General features: G+C 45.9%; 1 protein-coding gene and 1 long non-coding RNA gene across 6 annotated transcripts in view; one reads left to right on the forward strand and one right to left on the reverse strand.

Moving 5' to 3' along the window:
• Nucleotides 1-25,404, forward strand: part of KIRREL3 (kirre like nephrin family adhesion molecule 3) — a 548,409-nt gene that overhangs the window by 238,584 nt on the left and 284,421 nt on the right. The gene's annotated exons all lie outside the window — the stretch shown is intronic.
• Nucleotides 13,170-25,325, reverse strand: LOC115306113. Its single transcript, XR_003915192.1, has 4 exons — nucleotides 25,225-25,325; nucleotides 24,201-24,258; nucleotides 13,456-13,581; nucleotides 13,170-13,279 (listed from the first exon to the last, which is right to left on the reverse strand). It is a non-coding gene; the product is annotated as an uncharacterized LOC115306113 (long non-coding RNA).

Consider the following 25,404-nt stretch of genomic DNA (forward strand, 5'->3'; position numbering starts at 1 on the left):
GGGAACTTTTTTGCTTGTTTTTCTTTTTTCCTTTATGGAGCAGGTTTATTGGATGTACATTGTTCCTTGAGTCCACTAATGTCACGTCCCTAAACCCTCATGTCTGTATCAACTGGAGGAAGGCAGAACCTTTTGTGGAAGTCTTATATCTCTACTTTGGCCTTCATACCCACTGGCCACATGGAAACTTCAAGGCTTTTCTGTTAACACAGAATTTAATATTATCACAAGAGCTCTGAGAGAGTACAGAAAGCTAGGTTTACTGCAGTTCATTGCTCCTTTCGTCAACAAAGAGTGCATATTTTAGAGAAAAAAGGGGGTTTATCTATACCAGTATTTCCTCTCCACCTCCAACACCACCCATTCCAGCCCCATTTCCTCCTAAAACCTACAAGGAAACATGCAGAATCCATTATTCTTTCTCATACTCTCCCCTTTGAAAGAGTTCTCCTTCAGGTAGAGCTAGGAGAATCCATGGCTTTAGACTCCTTTGTCTATGGAAATGGAATTTGTATTCCTTTGACATGTGAAACTTTGTGGGGGTGGGGGAAGTGGGGAATAGTAATCATTAAAACAATGATGATATTTTCCACAATAGAGGCTTGTAATTTATACCTAAACTTGAAAGGGTTCAGTGCTCTATAGTTCTGTGTCCATTTTCAGGTACAACACCCAATAGGCTTATTCTTCTGTAAGGATAATGTTATTATGCTATCATTATTAGTAGTGCAGTAATGATCATGTTAATTCTACTGCTACATAATTAACTCACCAACCAGTCAGCACCTAGGATCTCTTGTACTACAAATGCCTAACTAATCCTGACAATTTTTAATCATTTCAGTCTTAGAAGAAATAATCTGCAGAATCCCAAAGTGAGGAGACTGCTAAACATAGTTATCTATCTATCTATCTATCTATCTATCTATCTATCATCTTTATCTATATAGATATAGACGTAGATATAAAACTATAACTAGTTACAGGCCTATGACCCTAGCTAGCTACTTGATTTAAGAGAATAATAAGAGCTACAGTGTTTTGAATAACTACCCAGAGCCTGGGAAATTTTTAAATACAATATCCTTTTCCATCTTTACAACTCAGTAATAGGGTTTGTTTTTCTTTCCTTTTCTTTTCTTTTCTCTTCTCTTTTCTTTTCTTTCTTTCTTATTTGCAAAAGAAGAAACTGAACCACAAAGAAATGAAGTCACTTGGTCAGGGTCATATCAAAGTCTAGGCAGACCTGGGGTTTTTGAAACTAGTTCTTTCTTGCACTCAAGCTCCCATTCTTAACTGATGTAGTACTTGCCTACACTGGCTTATAGATAAATGCTAATTGACAAGAATGGACTTTTGTCTCACTCTGTCTATTCATTCTCTTTCATGTTACACTTTCAAGTTATTTCCTCTCTAGCTTTCTTATTATTATATTCAGACAAACACTGGGATTTAGCACTAAGTTCTCACTTTCTTTTCTCTTTTTCACTCAATGAAAATGTTTGGTGAGGATCCACTTGGAGCAAGTATTGTAATAATTAGTGTGAACAGCTTTGTAACCAGTGGTCACTCTTGCCCCCTACGATTTCACCTCCAAAATTATCCTGATTCTCTTATCAAAGTGCTGGATGTGTAGAAAATGGTCTCTGCCTATGACAAATACTAAACGAATCAAGCTTATTTAGCCAGCGGAAGAGAGACTTGAAGAGTGTTTTTAAAACAGCTTTCAAGTTCATAACAGAGATATTGAAAACTTCCCAGCTGTTCTCCATTGCTAGCAAGAATAGAACAGAAGGAAAAGTGGTTCGCTCAAAGCAATAGACATTCTGATTATGTATAAGAACTTTCTGGCTGTGAAGAATTGTTAGACAAGGAGGTGGTTTACTGAGGCACGTTGTCCTTGAAGACCCTTTAGAATAAGATGGTTTGCTTCCTGGGGCTTCAGTTCCGGGGAGTGTATTGAATGAGCTGAGGCTCATCCAATCTGAGTCCTGTGGTTCTACAGAAGGCATTCAAGCAGTGTGTCTACACTGTCAACATGAAGTGGAAATTCATCAATATTTTGGTAAAGCACGCAGCACCGACATAAGGTAAAATATATTTAGTGTAAATGATCCAAATTGATTTCCCTGTCCAAATCACATGTGTACACCTCCATGTGGGGAAACTAGACAAGATGATATTAAGATAACAAACTTAATTGGATTTATAAAAATCCATAAATGATTTTATCTCCTTAGAGATAGGTGCCATGTTAATGAAAGCTGTCTCCAGAGCAATAGCCACTGAGTATTTCATTAGCACACTCAGGAAAATGGAAAGAGATAAGCCTCATTCACTAAGGATCTGGGTTCAAATTCTTGCACAGCCACTTGCTTCCTTGTACAATTCATGTGATGTATCTGAGCCTTCTCTTCTTTATCTAGAAAATGAAAAAACATTACACCTACTTCCTGGTGTGGGGAGAGAGATTAAATTAGATAGTGCTTGTAAATCACCCAGCAGAGTGTTTAGCAGTTCAGGTTGGTTCTTTCCCAGCAAAATGTTCCTTGGCCCTTCATCCATTCTGGCTTGGGCTGGTGACCCCAGTCCAGCCCAATAGCCCTCTCAAAGGCCTAGCTGTTACATTCATAGGCATGTTCACACCACATTTCCTAAGCCTCTTTCAGCCAAACCTCTCCAATCTGGGCCCTGTTTTCCCAAGAGAATAGGATAGAAGGGTTTCTCCCTGGCTAACCTCACTTGAAGCTTCAGTGTGGCCTTTGAGGTCCTCTGCAGTTGAGCACCAAGCACTTATGCAGCCAGCGTGTCATAATAGAGCCGTATTATTGGCCCCTTCATGGAACAAGAGTGTGTTCAATGGGAGGATATAGAGAAGGTAGTGCCATTGAAGTACTGAACAGGATAACCAAAGACCCAGGCTCTAGCCCCAGGGTTACCAAGGTGACTTTGGGCAGGTCATTCTACTGCTTTCTGCATTAGTACCAGTGAGCATTTATTCTGTGCCTACTATGTGCCAAGGACCTATTTGTTACATTCATCATTTTTAAATGCATAGTAAGCCCCAAAGCAGATTGCACAACCGTCATTTTACAAAGGAGAAACTGAGGCTCGGCAAAGTTGAGAACTTAATCAAGGACCTCTCATAGCCCGTAAACAGATGAGTAGACATTTGAACCCAAGAGGCATGACATCAAAATGTGCTTACACTCATACACAGCCTTGACTCAGTTTCCTCCTGTAGGAAATGAAGGTAGATTGAGCTATCTAGGGTCTTGTATGGTCCAGATAGTTGATGACCATCATTGTGGACTTCTTCCCAGCCTCAGCAGCCAGCCTGAGCACATTAAGGGTGGAGTTATAGAAGTGATCACAATCTCCATCTCTATCTTCTCACTCCTGCTCCTTAATTTGTCTCCTTTCCCCTGTAAAGACTATTTGGGATCTCTCTTCTATTTCCTTCTTGAGGAAATTGTTGACTTTTTTTTTTTTTAGAGGGACTTTTTGGTAGAGGGGAGAGAATTGAAACAGTACTTTGGTAAAGAAGTCACTTGAAAAAGGATCGTATTTCCTTTGGAGATGCTCTTGTACTATAATTATGAGCCATCTGCTCACCTCCTCCCCCCGTGTACCATCTTCCTGATGTTCTACCCTGGTGTTCCCCCAGAGAAAACTGGCAAGGATGAGGGGATGGATGGGGGAAAGAGCCTTCCCCACAGCATGACCAGGAATGGGCTACTTGAGCCAGGCTAGTCAGTGCAGTTTAGCAAAGGTGTAGAAAATCCCAGCCAAGCATAAATACCAACAAATGTTCTAGGGATTAGCAGATAAGTCATATCAGGAGAGAGCGAGAGAGCCAAATTTATATAGTTGAGAAAGGATCTGGCTCCGAGGGAACACAATCATGGTCTATAAATACCTTCATGAAAACAGTATAAATGAAGTAAGGGAATTAATCACCGTCTCCAAAGCCTGGAGGACGAGGTGCAATGGCCCTCAGTGTGGTGCGGGAGATGGAAAGCACAATAGTAGAAAGTTCAGAAGCAATTGGGCACAAGCCCCAGGCTCTCCAGGGGAGGTGGCCATGCTCCACGAGGCCTGGGGACTGAAGGCAGAGGAGATTAAATGCTAATAGGAACACAAGTCCAAGGAGGCCTGGGAAGGCTAGATGGAGGTCAAATAAGATGACCTAAGTGGCTCTCCCACCTATGATTCAATGAACTGAGGAGTAATTACTTGCTCTTGCAAATTGCTTGGTAAATACGCTGAGTAAATCAAAGGAACCCGTTTCAATAGCAGAGTAGCGGGGGATGAGCAGACCAGAGGCTGCCGATTCCAAAGAGATCCCATGCAGAGTTAGGTTTGTCCAGGGACTTTGTATCATAACGTTGTATGGCACAACTGCCCCGGTTCAATCCACATTTATTAATATGAAGAATAGCTTCTCTTGTCAGGTGGCAGGTGCCCAACCAAGGACCAAACCGCCTCAGCCTCCCCATCTCTTCCTAGTTCTGGAACTTCCCTCTGGACACTTCTTGCTCCACCCTCTCCCTTCAGCAATATAAATGGCTCTTGCCTGAGTACTTGGGGCCTCTCGTCCACAGAGCCTAGTTAGAGATGGCCTGAAGTGCCTGCTGGGAATAATTCTGCCTGTAGGCAAACTCAAGAATTATTGATGAAATAACCTTTTGGGGCCTGAGTCTAGGGTTTTGCAGACACAATGGCCAGATTATTGTTTAAGTGGGGACTTGATCAGGCAGTGACCTAGAAAACATTTCGTTCTTTTATTGCTTTCACAGCTTCCTGGGGCTACCACTGTCTTCTGCCATGGATGCCCAGGCAGCTTATTGGAAAAGGAAGTGAGGGGAAGTGGGCAGTGAGTCTGTGATTTTGTCTGCATTCCCGGAAGGCCAGAATGTACCTAGAGGCAGCATCTTGCCCTAGGGGGAGAGGGACCTGGGCTTCCCTGAGGTCACCAGACCTAGAATGGCATAAGACTGTTCAGCCTTGCCGTGACTTGCTGTTTTTGCCTTAAAAGTTCAACCTCACCAGATTTGAAGAGCAGATCAATTAATCCCAAGGGAGGCAATTATTAATAGAGCAGCCCTTCCCAGGAGCCACAGTGCTAGACATGGTTCAGTTGGAGACTGAGAAATAGAGGGGCAGAAAGTCATCTGGGAAGGGGACACACAGCACCAGAGGGACAGGAAAAAAGGACAGTGCCTCTCTCTAGTGAAGCCTTCTAGCTGACCACAGGTGTCTAAGAGGCGAGGGCCACTAAGGGAACCTTCTGCAGAGAACAACTCTGCAACATGTAGAAAGGGATGTTAGTTAGTTAGACAGTTCTCTCCTCTCTGCATATAGCATTCTTGCCCCATCCACTCATTCCTTTGAGTTTTAGTGGTGGCCTATCCTATACCAGGCACTTTGCCAGGTTTGGAAATTCCAAAATAAATAACACAGCCGCTAGTTTCAAGGCGCTTAAGAGAGATACATCCCCAGTCATACAAGATGTTAAGACCACAATAGAGGATATCTGACACTTTCTTGATGAGCACAGTGGCAACTGCAGAAAGCACTACTTTGCAAAGAGGTAAAGGAGTTTGAAGGATGAATAAGAGTTTTTTAGTTGAAGAAGGGCAATCCGATAGTTAGCAAAGAGATTGCATTGCGTAACCCAGGAATAATAAATGGTCCAGGATAACTGGGTTGTGAGATCATAGCAGCTTTCAGGACTGAGGTCTTTGCATGCTGGATACCAAGCCAGGAGCTCTGCTGCCATTATTTTGCTTAATCCTCACAACTTTCAAGTGATTGTGTAACTTACCAAGAGTTACAGATTGTTAGGAAAGAGTGGGGATGTGAGGTCTGCTGGCCTGGGATATAGTCACACACCAAGCTTTCTGCATTAAGTCTGACCGAAGGGTTGGGGAGGGAGGGGGGAGACGGGGGTGTGTGTGAGATCTTAGAATCTAGTGTACCAGAGCTGCAGAGGCCGTGAAGGCCAAACTGTCCACTGACGGGGAAGGAAAACAAGTTAGTTACATTCCTGAGAGGATCCTAATCATTTTATGAAAGGCAATCAATGCCATGTTAAGAAATTTAGAACCACTGGAAGCTTTTAAACCAAGGCAGGACATGAGCATGGCTGTGTTTCAGAATATACCCTGGATGTGGTATGGACAAATGAAGACAGGACAGGGGACTGAAGGCAGAGAGACACCACTGCTACATGGGGTGGTGTGGTGCAAACCAGCTGCCTTGGAGCCACCAGAGGCCCTTCCCCAGACCTGGTGAACCAGCCTCTCAGGCTAGGGGCTGGATAATATGCTTGTAATAAGCTCCCCGGTGATTCATAAGTGCGGTGGAAATTGAGGCCAATGAATTGGGAAGCGATTGCAACACTTAAAATACTCCAGGTTAGAAATAACAAGGGTCTGATCATGGTAATGTAGGAGGAGGCAGGACAGAACTCCCACAGAGACATAGCCATCAGGACGTGGTTGGATGAGAAGAAAGAAAGAAGTCCAAGATCACTGTGAGGTTTCCCTCTTGGGTGGTAGGTGGCTGGTAATGGTGATGCAAGAGGTTCGAGTTTAGTTTTGAAAAATCTTGAGTTTGGCAAACCTGCAGGATATACCAGTGGAGATAGCCATCAAGTTGTTTGAAACTCATGTGGAGCTCACAAGACAGGTCATGGCTAGAGATATGAGTTTGGGAGTCCTGATGTATGTACCTACCACCCAAGAGGGAAACCTCAGAGTGACCTTGGACTTCTTTCTTTCTCCTCACCCAACCACGTCCTGATGGCTGTGTCTCTGTGGGAGTTCCATCCTGCCTCCTCCTACATTACCATGATCAGACCCTTGTTATTTCTAACCTGGAGTATTTTAAGTGTTGCAATCGCTTCCCAATTCATTGGCCTCAATCCCCACAGCACTTACGAATCAAGCATTATCTCCTGCATAAAGTCAGTCCTGTTGCACCAGGAAGAGCTGGTCACTTACTGCTCGGTGCTTCCATGACCCCTTGTATGGCATATCACACCATGTCATATCTGTTTTATGAACCTGTCCCTCTCATAAACTGCAAGGCAAGGACCTGTTGTTCATGTTCAATCCCCAAATGCCCAGCACAGTTTCAAGCACCTATTAGAGTCTTTCAAATATTGCAGAATAAATGCAAGAGAATAGAGAATATAGGCAAACTTCAGAAAAGTTCTGAGAATGTAATCTCAGGCGCCAGTGACAGTTATAGGGTAAGTAGAAGAAGACAAGACTGCAAAGAAGCCTGACAAAGAGTGGTTGTGACAGGATAAGGAAATGAAAATTTTGACAAGGAGGAGAAAGGGAAACCCTACAGGAATGGCAGGGTGGCTGACAGCATTAGTTGCTACAGAGAGGCCAAGCAGAGCTGTGGCTGGTCGGGATGACCAGGAGTGCTGGCCCTTTCAGGATAAACACCCAACCTCAGGGACTTTTGGATGGTTCTTTGCTTACAAATACAAGCAGCCCTTGCATTTTAGGGTTGTGAAGCCAGGAAAATCCATGTCAGGTCAAGCAATGAGGGGCCGGAAGAATCCAGAAGGCTGCTACAGTCTCAGCTTTCACTGTAGCCTCCCTGGGCAGCGAAGCTTAGCACTTAGACCACTGGAGGCTACTTGGATACCTTTTCTTAACTCCTTGATCTCCAGTTTGGGCCTTGTAATCCTGTTTTGTACAAGTATTGGGGGGTTGGTAGGTGAACCACTGGAAATGTCCATAGCAAGTTATACCAAGTATTTACTGTAAGCAACCAGTTATCTGGGATTTGGTTTGGTTTGGTTTGGTTTCTTTTTCTTTCCCTTTCTCTTGTCTCATGTTGCTCTTATTTCACTGATGTCCACTCATGTGACCACACTATAAAACTCCACTTCATCTTTTTTTTTCAGATGTTGAAAAGCAAACCAAATGCTGTTTTTAATGAGCTGGGAAATTGTTCAGGCCTCTCTCTCTCTCTCTCTCTCTCTCTCTCTCTCTCTCTCTTTCTCTCCCTTTCTCTCTCTCTCTCTCCTCTTTTTTTTTCTTTTGAATTGCTATTGGGTGTACCCCAAAGCTTCAGTTGTAAGCCTGCAATTCAAGAGTACTTTTCTTTAGGCAAAAGAGGCCATCCTGTATCACAGAGATATCACCACAGCTAGAATTCAAAGAGTCTTTACTGGAGGAACCAGGATACAGTGCTTGGAAAGTGGGAGGGTGGTGTTGGGGGAGGTTCCAATGAGAGTCTCTCAAGGGGATGACCAGAGGCAGAGTGAATGTCAGGGAAGGCAGAGGTGCCCACCAGTCATCAGGGACCTGCCTCTTTACACTGGACCTCTAGCCCAAATATTCAACTGCCCACTGGACATTTCCACCTGGATGGATCCCTCACCTCCACCTACTATGTATTGAACAGACACAATTAATCAGTAAGCCAGTTCATGGTTATTTTGTCAACCTTTATTTAGTATCCATTATGTGGCAGATGTGATTTTAGGTGTTGGGGTCACAGTAAGCAACAAGGTGGACACAGTACCTTCCTCCTAAAGCCTACATTCTATAAGGAAAAGCAGATTTCAGATGTTGCTGACATGGTCGTGAGTATCACAGGTAATAGTAGTAAGAGTAAGGTTTATTAAGTCCTTACTGTCTACCAAACACTATGGTCAGTACCATAGGACATAGGCCTTTACAAATGGCCTGTTCACTGAGACATGTTCATTGAGACATGGCTTAGTCTAAAGACTCAAAAAAGGCTCTGAGTCCTTTTCCTCAACCCTATTTAGTGGCTCTATTGGCCCCAGTATTCTTCCAGATATGCATTTTGGACACTGAGGTTTCTGCCTCTTCTCCCTACTTCCATTCCAAAAAGTGACCAAGGCTTGGTGCCTCTTCAGTCACCTTCTCCCCCTCTCTCTAGCCCAGCACTTGTCACCCATCCCTGGACTCTTGCAATGACCCTGGCCGGCCTGCCTGCAGTCTCCTTTCTATCCTCTCTGTTCTGCACATCTGCAGATGAACTTTTGAGAAGCGCTGCTCCCTGCTCGACAGCACTTTTCAACAAATATTTGTCAAATGTCTTGCCTTCCCCCAAAATCAGGTAGTGCGTTTCAAAAGAGAAACTGATGCCAACTGTGTCCCTTAACTAAAAATAAGCTGACCTCCTTAGCCTGACACTCAAGGCCCTTACACCCAGGCCAGCTTCCCAGGTTGGTCTTTACAAATGGCCTGTTCACTGTTTCCCCCAGCACAACTTCTGCCTCTCTCCATATAAACTCTACTCATCGTGAAGGCCCCAAATATCACCTCCCCCATGGAGGCTGCACATGCATACCTGCGTGTGTCCTGCCACACACATTCCTGACAGCCCTAGGAATCTATGTGTGGACCTGCCATTGGTGAGCCTTGGTGACATCGATGAGCCTTGGCTCAGCTCAGGAACTGTGCTCAGCAGCATGACCAGATTAGCTCTTATCATCATCAAAACTCTCTTCTTAAGGAGGCACCATAATTACATCCCCATAGTACTGTTGAGATCAAAGAGGTTAGGTGAATTGCATAAATTAAGGTCACACAGCCAGGAAGTGGCAAAGATTCAAACCCCATTTTGACTAAATCCCAGTATGTGCTATCACACTGCCATTCACCAGGCAAGAATTCTTCTTTAAACAGTTATGGACCCCAGATGCCTTGTATAGTGCTTTGCATGCAGCGTGCACTGGCAATTATATTCCCAGTACCCAACACAGGGTCCAGAACATCTCCTGCAAGTGTAGTAAACACCTGTGAATGAGTCAGTGAAATAGTTGCAGGGCATCACCACCAACCTTCTGAATCAGAATAGCTGAAACTGGGACCTATGAGGCTCTAGGTTAACAAAGGAGCCAGGTGATTCTTATGCAGACAGCCAGCACCTGGCCACAGAATGACTTTAAAAAACAAGTCTGGGGCAGGGGCGGTGCCTGGGTGGCTCAGTCAGTTAAACATTCAACTCTTGTTCCAGCAGGTCATGATCTCATGCTTTGTGAACTGGAGCCCCGAGTCGTCGGGCTCTATACTGATAGCATGCAGCCTGCTTGGAATTCTCTGTCTCTGTCTCTGTCTCTGTCTCTGTCTCTGTCTCTCTCTCTCTCTCTCTCTCTTTCTCTCTCTCCCTGTTTCTCCCTGTCTCAAAATAAATGAGTGAACTTTAAAAAAATAAAGTTTGAAATGTATTCAATTTTTTAAAAAACTACTCTGACCACCCCATTTTATGAAAAGGGGAAACTGAGGCCCTCCGGAGTTAATTGACTTGTCCAAGGTTAGCAGCCTACCTCCCGTCCCCAAGCCCTCTCTCTGGCTGGGTCTTTTGTAGCCAGCTCCTCTTATTGTCAGCCTAGCTGTAAGATAAGATACTAACAGTGGGCAGAAAACAAGCCCATATCTCCATCTGTCCTGTCTCTTAAAGGGGATCTTAAATTGGTTTTCCTGACTCTTCCCTCTGAGGAGGTCCTTACTAAGGGCCTCATCTTAGATAAGCTGAGCAGGGGACAGCCTCTATGCAGCTGACCTAGAAACTCCAAACCACAGCAAATCAAGTCTTTGACCTGAAAGTGCCTTGTTATTGGGTTTTGCTTCATGCAGATCCATCATCTTAGGGATCTACTTCTTGCTTCTTCAGAGAGGAGTCATGTTGCCTAGCAACCGGCATGTCACTGCCATGGCAAAGCTATTGATCAATAAAGTTCTGGCTGTGTAACCTCTCCCTGAAGTTGTGTTTGGCCCCACTGGTTCTAAAAACCACTGTGTGATAATTTCATAGCAGCTGGGTGATGTATTCAAAAGAAAGGAAGTTTGTAATTACACAAACTAATTCAACTATGTCCCAATTCAACCACATACTGGCTGTGTGATCTTGACCAATCATTTGGCCTCTCTGATCCTCAGTTTCCTCATTCCTGTTGTGAGGGGGAACATAATGGAAAACCTCTGGTGGTTTCCAGTCCTTATATCTGTATTCTGTCATGATCTGGGGTGTGATCTGCCCCTATGATCCAACATTAGCCTGATGAAGAGATTCAGGTCTGTTTTGTGTTGGCCATTCCATGTCATCAGTCCAGCTCACTGAGGCTTGAAAATAAATCAGAACTCCTAAAAGTCTAAGACTTACTGTCCCTCTGTGAATACCACCCTCCTCCCAACCCCAAGTTTTGCCTTGATAATAAAACTCCATTGCGTATAGACAGACAGCACGACTCCCTGGGAAATCCTCAAGAAATGTCGTCCATATGTTTGTAAGTCATTTACACTGAACCCATCATAATATTGTTCTTTGAAGATCCATTTACATTTGTTCTAAAGGCTTATTTTAAAGCTTATGCAAATGAACTAGATTAAGGTTGCATTCTGGAAGCTGAAGCTGGAGAATGGGAAGTTCATTTTCAGGCTTGGTGTAAATAGAGTTTCACATGTGTTCTAAATAACTCCCCCCTCTTAGCCCACGTGTCCTCCATTCAACCCCCTGGTACCCTCCAATGGGAGGTTCTCTGGGAGTGCAATGCTAATTGGGGGCAGTTAGGAGTAATGAAAAGAACAGGGGAATGGCAGTCTAATTCTCCCCCTTTACTAGCCATATGGCCTTGCTCTAGTCACTCAGTTGTCCTTGGTTTCTGTTTCTTCATTTGGGACCCACACAAGACCTCCATGGCTCCCTAGTAGAAAGTGGCATTGGAATTGTCTGAGGTACATGTGCTGGACCTCTCACCCTGACCTACGACATTAGAGTCTCCAAGGGCAAAGCCTCAGACTCTGGATTTGTCATGTGCTCCCCAAGTAATTCTGATGTGTGCCTCAGCATGAGAACCACCAAACCAAGTGATGTGCATTTGATGATCTGATCTCTCCTCTCTACCTACAAGATTCTACAACTGGTTGCTGAAATATCCTTTTTTTCCCACCTGCTTCCTAAACTCTCTCATATGCTAACATTTCCCATTCAGCCCATTCATATGGCCCATTTGGACTCCCAAGTGTTTTCTTAGAAGAATCTTGCTGCACTTGTTGAATTCTGATTAGATGTAAGAAACCAGCACTTATCCCCCTCAACACATGTCAGGGGAACCTGAAGTTTAGAGCCCAGTGTCCAGCCACATCACAGCCCCCAGGAAGAGTCCTTGTACTTGCCCTATGGAAGGTAGCAGACCAACTCATGAACAAGCAATATTGCATCAGTGAAATGACATGCGTGTTAACATCTCTATGCATATGCAGGTGCTCGGTGAGTAGCATTTGGGGGATCTGGATTAGAATTTAGATCTGTGTTTCAAAGGGCTGGCAAAAGTGGAGATGGGGAGGAGAAGGCACAGCTCAAGGTCAGAAACTAAAGAAGAAAGAAAACTCCTGTACATAGCAAAGAACTTGTCTCTGACCTGAATTGCCTCTTCCTGCTGTTGAGAAGGAGGTTGGCCTGTGTTACATAATTCTTGGGGGTGGTTTTCCATTCAGTGCCCACAGAATTGAGCTCCTTGTGGTGAAAACTTCTCCCTGGTCTGCCACTTCCCTTCTTCTCATAGCCCCAGAGTTATAAGCCCTGTCTGGTAATACTTCCAAGAGCCTGTCACTTGTTATACCATGGGGGGACTCTCATGGAACAATGTGCATATTCTGCTCCATGACTCTGGCTTTTTCCAAGTAGCATGACCTCATTTTAATGTAAAATCAACCAAGAGTTACCTTCTCTGCTCCCAACAAGAAAAGGGTATATCTGAGCCTGGTGAGGTAGAATTAGGGATTTGTCTAAATTTATCTTTCGGTTTGTTTCTGTGCCCTACCCCCAACGCCTTCCTGGCCTCCCCACTCCATCTAGGCACCATGCACCCATCTCAGTCTCAGTCAAGCTATGGAGTAGGGTCTCGTTAGTCTTCCCTTCCAAGCATGGTGGCAGAGAGCAATGCTCTGCCCATACAAATAAATCACAAAATAAGCAAGGGACTTCCCAGGTACAAGAGAGATTTGTGAGGGGTTTGGGGGTAGCCCCTACGTCAGAGCACGTAGTGACCACTGAAGGCTGGTCAGGGATATCCAGTTGGGACGTTCTCCAGACAATTTCCAGATGACTGCCCCCAACATAGAACGAATACCATCTCCATTGAATCTAGCAATAGACCACTTTGGTTTCTTTCAGCCCTGTTTATAAAACCATATTTTACATTGTGGCTTCCATTCAGGCCATCTGCATTTTCTCCCGTTAATCATGTAGAACTCCTCACCGTAGCTTTCATTACCTGCTCAAAATGAATGTGGAGAGAAAACATAATTAGATGCCACTTTTTAAAAATAATACCTTGAAAACAAGGCAGTGACTTAAATAAAAAAGGAGGGAGGCAGAAACACACACACACACACACACACACACACACACACACACACACACACAGTTTGAACTAATGGGCCAAATTACCTCAGGTTAAGTTGGATTTGAAATCAGCATTTTCTTTCTCCCTTTCCTTTTCTGCCCCCACCCCTCCCATGAGTCATGACAAACGTAGAGTTCAGCTGGATGGGTGATTAGATTTCCTCGTCTCTGCTGAAACAATGAAATATTTCTATAATATTAAAGCTGTCAAACTGATCAAAGCACAGTGTCAAAATTCTAAGGGCTCCTTCTTGCCCAATCCCCTCAGCTCTGGCAAAATGGAGCACATTTTATTTGCTGGCCCTAAACTCCCTGAGGTGTTTAAAATCTGACACACGCTGCCTGATTTGCAGTTTCTGCTGTTTTTCTACTGTAGGTGTTTGCCAGCATCCAAACCAGTGGCAGGGATATTTTGGGGGGATGGGGAAGGGGCGCCTCACCTCCCAGGTTCCCCTTGCACCTCTTAATGGTGCTTGTTTCTCCTTGTCACCCCCAACTAAAACACAGGTGTCACTAAGATGTTATCACACAAGGCAGCTGGGGCAGATGAGAAGTCCTCAGGAAGAGAGCATTAGCCGTTAGGTGGCCAGACGCAAGTGCTGCCTGGCACACTGACCAACAGCCAGAATCCTGCTCAGGAGCTGCTCAGGGTCCCAGCTGCCGCACCCATAAAGTGAGGGTAATCCAGGGATGCTGCTCAGCCCATCCCACAGGCTGTGGAAACAGAGGGAAATTAAGTGATTCATGGAGAACTATGCCAATGGAGGATGTATTTAACATTATGCGGAGCATCATCTGATACGCTGTGGGCAGGTCACATGCGGAAGTTAGGCGATTCCCCTTGGTGGGATCCGCCTGCAGACAGTTACAGGGAACTCAGGGAAGAGCCCAGCTTTGGAGCCATACCAGTATGGATTTGTGCTTCCGTCCTGCCACTTGCTGGCTGGGTGGCCTTGAGCAACTTCCTTCTGAACTGTATAAGGGAGAGAATGCATACTTGCCTTTTGAGATGGATGAGGTGTCATGAGAATTAAGTGAAACATACATTTAAGCACCTGGGACACAGTAGGCACTCAATAAATGAGAGCTTTATCACTGAGAGTATTTTGTTTACTAGACACTGTCTGGAAGAAAAAAGAAAGGAGAGACTGTGCTCTCCTTTAAGGAGTTTCTTATGTGACAGCTAGAGGCCTAGGGGATAGAGGCGGCGGGTAAGGGCGTTGTTGTTGTTGTTGTTGTTGTTTTTCATAAACTTTTGTCAGGTCACTGCTTCATGAAGGCACCATGAACTTCTTTCCGGGTGGTGGTTGCTTTGTTGTTGTTTTCATGTGTTGCATTGTGTTGTGTTGTCTTGGCCTTCTGTTCCTGAGAACTGCTAAGGCTAAAGTATGAAAGGACATTTCTGGGAAGGGAAAAGGACGGAAGAAGCCAAAAGTGGAGTGGCTACGGTGACTTCGTTTCTTAACAAATGGGAAACAAGCTCAAGATGTACAGATTAAGTGCTATTAATTACCACCCAGCAAATATTGAACCACAGTGTTGCACGCCTAGGGAAAAAAACAGGATACTCAGCCTGAATATTAACTAAAGGGCTCCATTAGCACTCTGTGCAAACCCTGCATCACACCCACGTGGCACTGAGGGTACTGAGGGAGGTGTGGGACCAAGAGGTTCTGGTCCCGCCCTCTGAGAAGCCTGCATCCATCTGTTGCCTGTGTCTGGGACTCTGGGCGAGGAAGACGGGAGAGAGCTCCCAGCCCCAAGGACAGGCAAAGGACCAGATAAGGTGGGGTGAGTAAGCTGGACTAATGGGGACTGCTGGAAGCTTCTTGCCCTGGGATGAGAGACTCCAGGTTTTCTTCCAGGGCTTAGCTATAGGCCTTGGACACTTTGTCACTAACACACACGAAGCCTTAGGTATACTAGTGTATTTTATTTTTGTAAATGGTTATTTATTTTGAGAGAGAGAGAGAGTGAGTGAGCATGAGCGAGGGAGTGGCAGAGAATGAGGGAGACACAGAATCCAAAGCAGGCTCCAGGCTCTGAGCTGTCAGCACAGAACCTGAGGCATGGCTTGAACTCACGAACTGGGAGATCATGACCTGAGCGGAAGTGAGAGGTTTAACCGACTGAGCTACCCAGGCTCCCTATACTAGTATATTTTAGATCGCCTTCCCTGACCAGCATTCTGCACACCGAAGCCTCCTACAGCTCACCGTGGCCACAAATGCCCACATATGCTCGAGGACTTGGAGGGAAGAAGCACTGATTTGTCCTATGTGTCACCGTGCTAAGTATTCATGTGGGTGACCCTACTCTGCCCACCACTGGTATGATTGCCATCCTTATACCAGCAGGGAACCCGAGACTTTGAGATGCTGAGAATTTGCCCAGGGCCCTTGCTGGGATCCACGTGTGACCCAGAAGACCCTGTTCCTTCCCTCCACAGGCTGCCCCTCCTCTAGGCCCCTAGAGCCTAAGGGGCTGCTTGGGGGGCAACACACAGGTGACACGGTCCTGAGAGAGCTGAAGTGCCCTAAGAGAGCTCTGCCCTGAAGGTGCCCTGCTTCCCTCGCATGCTTCCAGGCCCCAGCCCAACGTGCTGACAACCAACGCTGCCTCTAAAGCAGCCCCCAGTCAGGAAGACACCCTCATTCTCCCCTCGGCAAGCACATCCCTGCTCAGCACGCACCCAGATTTCCACCGAGGCTGCATTTGGAAATTGCTAAGCGGAGCAAAGCAGGAATCTTACTCCTTGAGAAAACTTTACTTGTGTGTGTGTGTGTGTGTGTGTGTGTGTGTGTGTGTGTGTGTGTGCCTGAAATCTAAATAAAGGCACTGCTCCTGAGAATAATCTTTTCTGATGTAACAAATTGCTGGCTCCCCTAGAAAACTAGATTAACACCTCGCCATACCACGCCGTCTGAACCCTTTGAGTTCTTTCTCCTAGAGAGCACAGGGGGCTGGAAGGACTGTGGGAGACGGGTAGTGATTCCCTGGTTCTCTGTCCCAGTGAAATATGCATGACCTGTATATGCATTCTCTACCCTCACCCCAATCCCGCCTCAATTTTATTACCTGTAAATCAGGAGATGGGGCTGGATCAGGCTTTCTCAGTCTCAGCACTATTGACATTTCAGGTGGGATAACCCATTGTTGTGGGCTGTCCTCAGCCTGGTAAGGTGTTTGGCAGCATCCTTGGCCTCTACCTATTAGATGGCAGTAGTACATGCCCCACCCCACCTAGTTTTGACCACCAAAAATACCTCAGACGCTGTCAGATGCCCCTGGGGAACAAAACCATCTCCCAGTTGGGAACCACTACCCTAGATTATCTCCGAGGGTCCCTCCAGCTCTCAAGTTCTCTGTCTAGAAGGTGACATAAACAGGAAACAGAGCTCAATTTGGATCGGTTGATGAGATGTAGACCTCCATTCAAATCCCAGCCATAGCATTTACATTTGAGGTTCTCCTAACTGGTCAAGTTACTTCACATCTCTGAGCCTCAGTTTTCTTATCTGCAAAATGGGGACAATGCAGTTCCTGTGTCACAGTATTGATTGGATGGTTCAGTGAGCAATCATTTGTGTGTAAAAAGTTCTGGCACATAGTCTATTGGCCAATAGATGTTGCTGTGATTGCTATGATTATGATTGAAAGTAAAGCAGACCATCTGCTTTCTCTAGACAGTCTCATCTTATGACCATATTCACACAAATGCAAGGTGGCCAGCCAGCGGCAATAACTATGCAATGAAACTAATGTATGTCTGGAACATCCACTGTGGGGTAGTGCAGTTTCATACAAATTCTCCTGCTGAATCAGGAATTGAGACAGCACTGAGAACTGATGGATTTACCACGCTGCAGTCAGACTGCTGATCCCAGTGTCAGGATCTGGAACTATTAGGGTATTTATTATGTACTTTCATTAGCAGCAGTGATTCCCTTTTGCCATTAAATTAAGATTATCTAGGGGTCCCTGGGTGGCTCAGTTGGTTGAGCATCTGACTCTTGATTTCAGCTCAGGTCATGATCCCTGGGTCATGGGATTGAGCCAGGCATCAGGCTCCTCTCTGAGCTTGGAGACTGCTTAAGGTTCTCTCTCTCTCTCTCTCTCTCTCTCTATTTCTTTCTCTCTTTACCTCTGCCCCTCTCCTCTGCTTGCACTCTCTCTCTCTAAAAATAAAAAATAAAAAAAATTAAAAAAAAAAAAGATTATCTTTTCACCTGTTATCCATGATAAATGCCATATTTGAGAAAGGAAGAAATGGAAACGTAATGTTTAGTTGCGTTTATTCACTTATCACGAGTTCATGTCTTCTCTTTGGTTTGGTTCTGTCCAAAGGGCAATTTACCTTCATTCATACAGAAAGAGACAAGGAAATAATATCTGTCCTTAAGCTTTTGATTTCGTCTTATCTTGTTTCCTGTTTGGGGGAGCCTGACAGCTGTCTCTTGCTTCCAAAGCTCTCTTCCCCAGCAAGCCCAGATGGCTGAGAGCACGTCCCTGGTCTGGCTGCCCCACAGAGAGGTCCTACTCTTGAGCAGAGGTGTTGATCTGTTGCTGGGTGCCAAAAAGAGTGGGCAGAGGAGGCTGGAAATGGGGCCAATGGAAGCTCTCCCTTTCTTCCTTCCTGGTCGGTCATCCCTCAGGTCTCCATTGCTCTGGGGCCCCGGCAATGTTTACCTGACCTGTTCTTTTCCTTGTCTTTGCTATTATCCACTTCCCTGCCCTTCACATCGACCTCAGATTCAAGCTCAGATCCAATCATGTTATGAAACAACTACTAAGTGCCCATTTCTTTCACATGTTCTATCTCATCTGGACTTCCCAGGAACCCATCTTACAGACCTTACACACAGGAAGAGGCTACCATAAAGGCCATCACCAATCAGTAGAAATGAGTTGGTGCGTCCCTCCCAACTCCGTTCTAGAGCCAGTTCCCGTGTCCAGTAGCAGCCCGCCACAGTCCCAAAGGGAAGAGCTTTTCCTCCCTGGTGATGGGGAGACACCCCCTTATGAGGCTCCCCACTACTGATGCTGTAATTCCTCCAGGCAGTGCCTGGGGCTCCACCCTTGACTAGAGCTGGAAGCAGGGTTGGACCAGAGGATAATACCATCCCAGACATAAAGTCTACCTGAACATTTACACATCTGTGTCTTTTAGTCATTACCTCTTGACCTCAGTTAACATTACCTCCCCAATCACCCCTTCTCTTCAAAAAGATCACGTCTCCAATGACAACTTCTCTGACATCTCCATTAGTCTCACTTCTGCGTTGCCTTAGCACTTGGCACGCTATTACAACAGGTATGCTCCACATCTTATTTGTCACTTTCGGTAATAGCTAGCACGTCGCAGTACTAAACAAAGATTTCTTAAATAAACAAATGGATGAACAGAAAAATGGGGAGAAATCTTGAAGCAAATAAGGAGCACAGAAGTTGAAGTATTTATTTAGAAATGGGCCTGATACTGAGGTGCCCAGGTGGCTCAGTCAGTAGAGCATCCAACTTTGGCTCAGGTCACAATCTCACGGTTTGTGGGTTTGAGCCCAGTACCAAGCTCTGTGCTGACAGCTTGGAGCCTGCTTCAGATTCTGTGTCTCCCTCTCTCTCTTCCTCTCCCCTGCTCATGCTCTGTCTGTCTCTTTCAAAAATAAGTAAACATTAAAAAAAAAAAAGAAAGAAAGAAATGGGCCTGAGAATCTGCCATAGATCCTGGAAGTATAGCTTTTAGTCCACAAAGGCCTGGAAATTTTGAGAGAGGAGCTTATTTTTTTCCCCCACCCACCGGCTGATTTCTTTTAGTGCAGTGCTTCTCCAACTTTAATGTAACCACATAGCACCCAGGGATCTTGTTAAAATGCATATTCTGAGTCCGTGGTTCTGGGGTGTGGCTCCCCGGTAGGCCTGAGCTGCCAGACCGCACTTCAGGAAACAGACTGATTTCTTCTGGGCTGCGGTCTACCTTGTCTGAAGTTGCTCACCTGTCATTGTGAGCCCCCAGCAGGGCCAGAACACCCTGGCATCCTTGTGCCAGCTTGGTAAAGCATCTGTCTGCTGGTTTATTTATTCCCTCCCATTATCACCAGGGGACAAGACTCCGTAGACATGCCACATCTTGTTTACAGCGAGCCTCGGAAAAGTTAAAAGTGCAAGTTAAAAAAAATTGCATCAGCAGCCCCTTAGAATCACACATATCAGGGGAAAATGGGCTAAAGGAAATTCATAAAATATTAAATGACACTGTGTCAAGACACAGATAGGGGCAGAACAGTAATTAAAGTAAACAGCACATCAAAACTCTGGCTAAAGCAGTTATTTAAATTGAAAGTAAATGTAGGAACTGATCATGTAGCCTAGTATAAATGTGTTCCAAGAGCCTTTTAAGAATATTAATGATTATGGAAGTATAATGGCTGAATATCAATGATCATTTTTACAGCAAGTGACAGCTCAGAGGGAGAAGAAAAGAATCCAGATCCTTCCGAGGATGCATGCTGGTTTGATCTTCCCAGCACATTGCGTCCCTCCAGGGGACAGAGGGAGGGTGATTAAGGTGTCCTGAGTTTATGACGCTGCTTTCCTGTAGATATAAGGGATGGGAGGCCATTCGGGCAGGGTGCTTTGACCAAGACTGTGGTCCTCCTCCTTCTCATCCAGGATACCAGCTGAGCTCCTACTGTGTGCATATCCCCCTGGGCCTAACCATCTCTAAAAGTACTTTCCCACCTTGCTTTAAAGTTTCGAGAAGGTTCAGCAGCCAAAAGCCAAAAGTGTGACTCTAAAGTACCTTTACTTTTGTACAAAGATTTTGGGAGTCACAGATGTGAATGGTAAGGTCGCACTCACTCCATGTGTCTCCAGATACTCCCAGAGCCCAGGGCTCATTTCCTCACTACTCACAATGGGGTCCAACCCTTCTCCTTTGACACTGGATTTTGTACGAGTATCTGGGGATATAGGGCAAACAGTTTGGGATCCAAAATGAAAAACTTAAGCGTTGTAGTTGACCTTAGGGTTCAGCCTCATGCTAACTTCGGGTGTGCTTGGCTTTCTGAGGAATGAGGGGCTCCCCCTGCTGCCCTTCCTGCCCTAGAGGCTCCCAGGGTCACATCCCAAGATGTTCCTGAGCATTCTCCTTAGGCAAAATCTCCTGGTGGGCAGTGTCTTGGCATTTAAAAGGTCACCTTCCAAAAAGTGTCTCCTTTCCTATGTTCTCCCAAATGTCAGCCAAACCAGAAGTGGTATCCTGGGTCTGGGCCAAGCTTCCCAGGCCACTCCAGCCCAGGAATCAGAGGGAAATGCTCATTCTGTGTTATCATTCTGCCTCTGGCTCCAGCCATCCGGGGGCTGGAGGTTCATAGGGTTGGCCATTGTTGTGAAGCTGCTTAGGCCTAACTTGCTTAGTAGAAAACACAGCCTCATCCCACTGACCAGAGAACTCCAGAGTTTTGAGCCCAAGCCCAGCAAACCTTAACACACCACTTTGCTTTCCTTCCTGTGCTTCTATTTTTCTCAGTGTGATCTCATGAGGAGGAGTAGCGACTTTAGGATTTGGGTGTTCATGCATCCCTAGCCTCAATATAATAACTTATTAAATTATTGTATTGTTATAAACTTTAAAATCATTTTATTGTTCATAAATAGTTTCACGTCGATTACTCTGTTGTTACAGCCATTACTTGTAATGCTTCTTCCCAGATTTCCAGCTCTGATCACCATTCCTGTAGGAATCCTCAGTCTCCTAATGGAGCAGACTGTTGAGGCTTCAAGGCAGGGTGGCAAGGAGGTGAGATTGAGATCCCCCCATTCCTGGGGCTCCCTGGAAACCCATTGCCAAGCAGCTAGTGAGGCCCCTCTCTCTGTGATTTCATTCACCTTCTGGCAGCCACTTCTTTCTCTCCTCCCTGCTGGGGGCTCAGTCCTCAGTTGCTCCCTCAAAGACTCGCCTACATCAAAGTAGCTACTGTTGCCAGCATCTTTCTTTCATAGGCCTTTTTGTTCCTTGCTTTTGATCAGGCATATGCTGGGGGGCCAGGCTTTTGTCTTCTAGCTTGTGAATAAATGGAAGCACTTAGGGATGCAGCGGCAGCCAGGCAGATGCGTTGCTTGTTCTTCGAAGCCTGGGAGCTGGGGTGGTCAGGGAGCTCAGGACCTTTCAGGGGTCTCCTTGGAACCATTAAGTCTGATGAGCAAAGCCTAGGTTGGGAGTCAGAAGCCTTGAGTGCCAGTGGTGGTCTTTCTAGCAACAAGGTTTGTGAAGTTCAGCCAAGCCTGCTTCCTGTACCTATTCCCTCACCAGGCCCAGTGCAGGGCACTGGGTCTGCGGTGATAATGAAGAACATCTCTGACCTCGAGAAGACTGCTGAAATGTGAGAAGTAGACATGAGAATGCACACCAGCCATGGTGGAGGTGACATCCAGCGGGCTGAGTCTTGAAGGATAAGTCAGCACTGGCCAGATGCCAACAGTGGGCAAGGTGGGGTGGGCACCAAGACAGGGTCTTGTGAGACATGAGCAAAGGCCATGATTTACTCAAAGAACTGCAGGTTATCTAGTTTTGCTGGAGCACGATAGGAGGGAGAAAGAAGATGGGGCTCAAGAGGTAGTAAGCAGAGGCCAGACCCCACAAACTTTGCAGACCATGCAGAGAAGTTGGGAAATGGGAGCCATGGGGACAAATTTGTTTGTCAGTTGAGAACTCTCTCATTAAGGCAGTGATGAGGGTGGTTAAAGGTGGGAGAATCTGATGACAGAAAAACCAGTTAGGAATGTGTGATGTATTCCCAGCCAGGGTTTCTTTTAGCTCTGCGCCATCAACATCTTGGACTGCTCCCTCCTGGGGGTGGGGGTGGCCAGGCTGTCCTGTGCCCTGTAAGATGTCCAGTAGCACCCCTGGCCTCCACCTACTCGATGCCAGTAGCTGCCACTCAGTCATGACAATCAAAAATGTCTCTCCTAATTTGTTTTGTACCAAGACTAGAAATCTGCATTTAAACAAACACCTCATCTGAAATTTGAAGGTCATTGGTTTTGAAGAGCTGAAAGTGAATGGAAGGCCTAACTTTCAAAAAATTGTATGTTAACATTAAAGCAGTTATAATATGTTTGCATCGGATGCCCTCTCAAGATAAAATATATGCCAATATATCAATTATAGGGTACTATATATACATATACAGGTTTCAAGATAAATGAATATAGTTTGCCATAAGTAGTTGAGGTAATTAAGTTATAAACCAAATACAGTTGTTTCATGTCTACACAATTTTGTCTTAGAAATGATAGCATATAGTCATTCATGTGGAAAATGATTACACAAGTCCATTTGGCTATTCAATCTACTCTTAATATGAATAAAAACTATACTAGTTAAAAACTAAAAAAAAAAAATGTCTCCAGATATTGCCAAATATCCCCAAGGATGAGTGATGAGAAGCACTCACTTAAGCAATGATGGCGAGATCCTGAACTAGGGTGTGAGCATAGACACTTGAAGATGGGCACGGACTGAAAGCATATTTAGTATTAGGCTGAGAGGGTGAGTGATCAGATGCGGGGTGGGGGAAGGGCTGAGACCAGGATGACCCCCAGATTCTGAGGGGAATGTAGACTGCACTGGGATGGTGGGAAACGGAGGTGGACCTGAACTGGTGGAGAAAATGTCAGGTGGTTTAGACTCATCACTCTTTTTAAATTTTTCTTTAACATTTATTTATTCTTGAGAGACAGAGCATGAGCAGGGGAGAGGCAGAGAGAGAGGGAGACACAGAATCTGAAGCAGGCTCCAAGCTCTAAGCTGTCAGCACAGAGCTCAAGACCGGGCTCGAACTCACGAGCTGTGAGATCATGACATGAGCCAAAGTCAACTGCTTAACCGACTAAGCCATGCAAGTACCCCTAGACTCATCACTCTTGAGGGCCTGTGGGTCCCCCAGAGGCAGCTCATTCCACAGGGCTGAGGGTAGAGCCAGGGTGTGGGTGAGACACAAATCTGAAAGTCTCTGAGTGAAGAGACTACCCCTCGCCGGAAGGGCATCCCAAGCAAGAACAGGGCCTAGGACAGCACCTGGGCATGACAACATTTAAGTGGCCTGGTAAAGGAAGAACAGTCCGGACAGGCCATGGAGAGGAAATGGTCGGAGAAGCTGATGGAAAATCAGAAAGAAGACAACAGAGGAGTGTTTTCAGAGGAAAGGCGTCATGGAGCCAAATGTCACAGAAATGTCAAGGAAGGGAAGGGCAGAAAAGTGTCTGTTGGATACCTCAAAGGATTGTTTTTGGAGCAGATGAGCTTTTGAATGAGAAAGACTTGGAAAAGGTTAAAAGCACTAGACAAACATGACATCCTATTAGTGATTATTAGGTTTCCCTCCGTAAGTGGGAGCTCCCTGGGCTTCTGGCCTCAATGACCTCCTATAAAATAGCAGGTGTGTGCCCGAGGGGCCTGTCCTATGGCTGGGCCCCAGCCCATTCCCACAGAAGGACCCAGGCCCATGCTCACCTGTGAGCTCCCTGCTAGCCTGTCTTGGGTCCTCCCTACTGTCTGTGCAGCAAAATGCCAGGATGCTGGCTCCTGTCTCCCTGTCAGCTCCACTGTTTATAAGGAGAGTCCCCAGACAAATTAAGGTGAGTCACTCCCTGCCACAGCAGGAAGTGTATGTTGACCCACTGATTCCCTCCTGTGGCTCCGTGAACGCTCTGACTGTGGATATCTGGCAGAATGGCCCAAATTTCGACTTTCTGTCTCTCTAGCAGTATATCCTTCAAATGATACTCACCAGACTCCACTTCCTTCTTCTCTCTTTCTATTTCATATCCACGTACAACCTCCCTTCTCTGAAAGAATTAGATTTTTTGTTGTTGTTAAGCCAGAAGGAAGGAACTCTTGAGTTTCTTAGAAGCCTGCTTCCATACTCTATCTGGTGGCCATTCTTTTCTCAACACTGTTCTGACCTCCCATAATCTTCTGCCCCATCTCCAATTCAGGCAGGGCTCTGGTGAGAAGCAGGGAGAGGGCCAGTGTGTGTTTCCCAGACCAAGAGGGTCAGCCATCACCTTGGCTCAATGTAAGCCTACAAGCACGCATGCCTGTGGCAAAGATGCTTTGTTCCATGTCTTCTCAGCAACCTGAGACCCCACTGCCGAGCCTACGCCCCTCTCCTCCCACCCCACAAGCTCTGAGTCCTGGCTCTGCCTTGAAGACAGCACCGCCGGGAATGCTGTGAGATGCATGGAGCTCAGCTCTGCCTTGTGCGAAATTACCACAGGAGTGGAGAGGGGCCTGGAATCAGCTCAGGCGGCAGAAGGGACTGGAGGCACAGAGTCTTTTGTCCCAGGGTTATGTGTTAGGAAGATCTGCCCCCCAAACCCTTACCAACCCTCACTCCAATAGCAAGCACTCAGAATTTCTTTGCCTCTATTCCTCGCTCTATAGAAAGTCCCACTATATATTGGGATCTCACAATGGCATCACTCAGCCTGGAGACTAATAACTGTGTGGAGCAGGTGGCACACAATTTAACATGTATCATCTCAGCTCAGATGAGCAAACAACACTGAGCTCCATATGGACCAGGATGGAGGCTTAGCACTGGGAACAAAACAGTAAATAAGACACAAGGTGCCCCTCTAGGGGCCTACATTCTAGTGGGGAAAGCACCTCCATGGACACCTCATTTTAGTGCAGGGGGGAAAGTGTGACGTGTACCATGTCGACATGCATGGAGCATGTTGATCCATGTAACACCCCCATACCATTCTGTAGAGGGAAAAACTGAGGCTCAGGGGCTTCCAATGACTCACCCTAGGTCACATAGCTTTTCAGGGGTCCTCTGACCCTGCGCCTCTGTGTTTGTTTCACTGGGGCTGGCTTCCCTGCTGTGATGACCACAGATGACCTCCAGGTGGCCCTGCCCTGCAGCATCATTACCTCGCCACGCCCAGCCCCTGTGATGCTGCCCACCTTTGTGAGTCCGGCATGCC

The sequence above is a fragment of the Suricata suricatta genome, chromosome 11, assembly GCF_006229205.1.
Source record: "Suricata suricatta isolate VVHF042 chromosome 11, meerkat_22Aug2017_6uvM2_HiC, whole genome shotgun sequence".
Lineage (NCBI taxonomy): Eukaryota > Metazoa > Chordata > Mammalia > Carnivora > Herpestidae > Suricata > Suricata suricatta.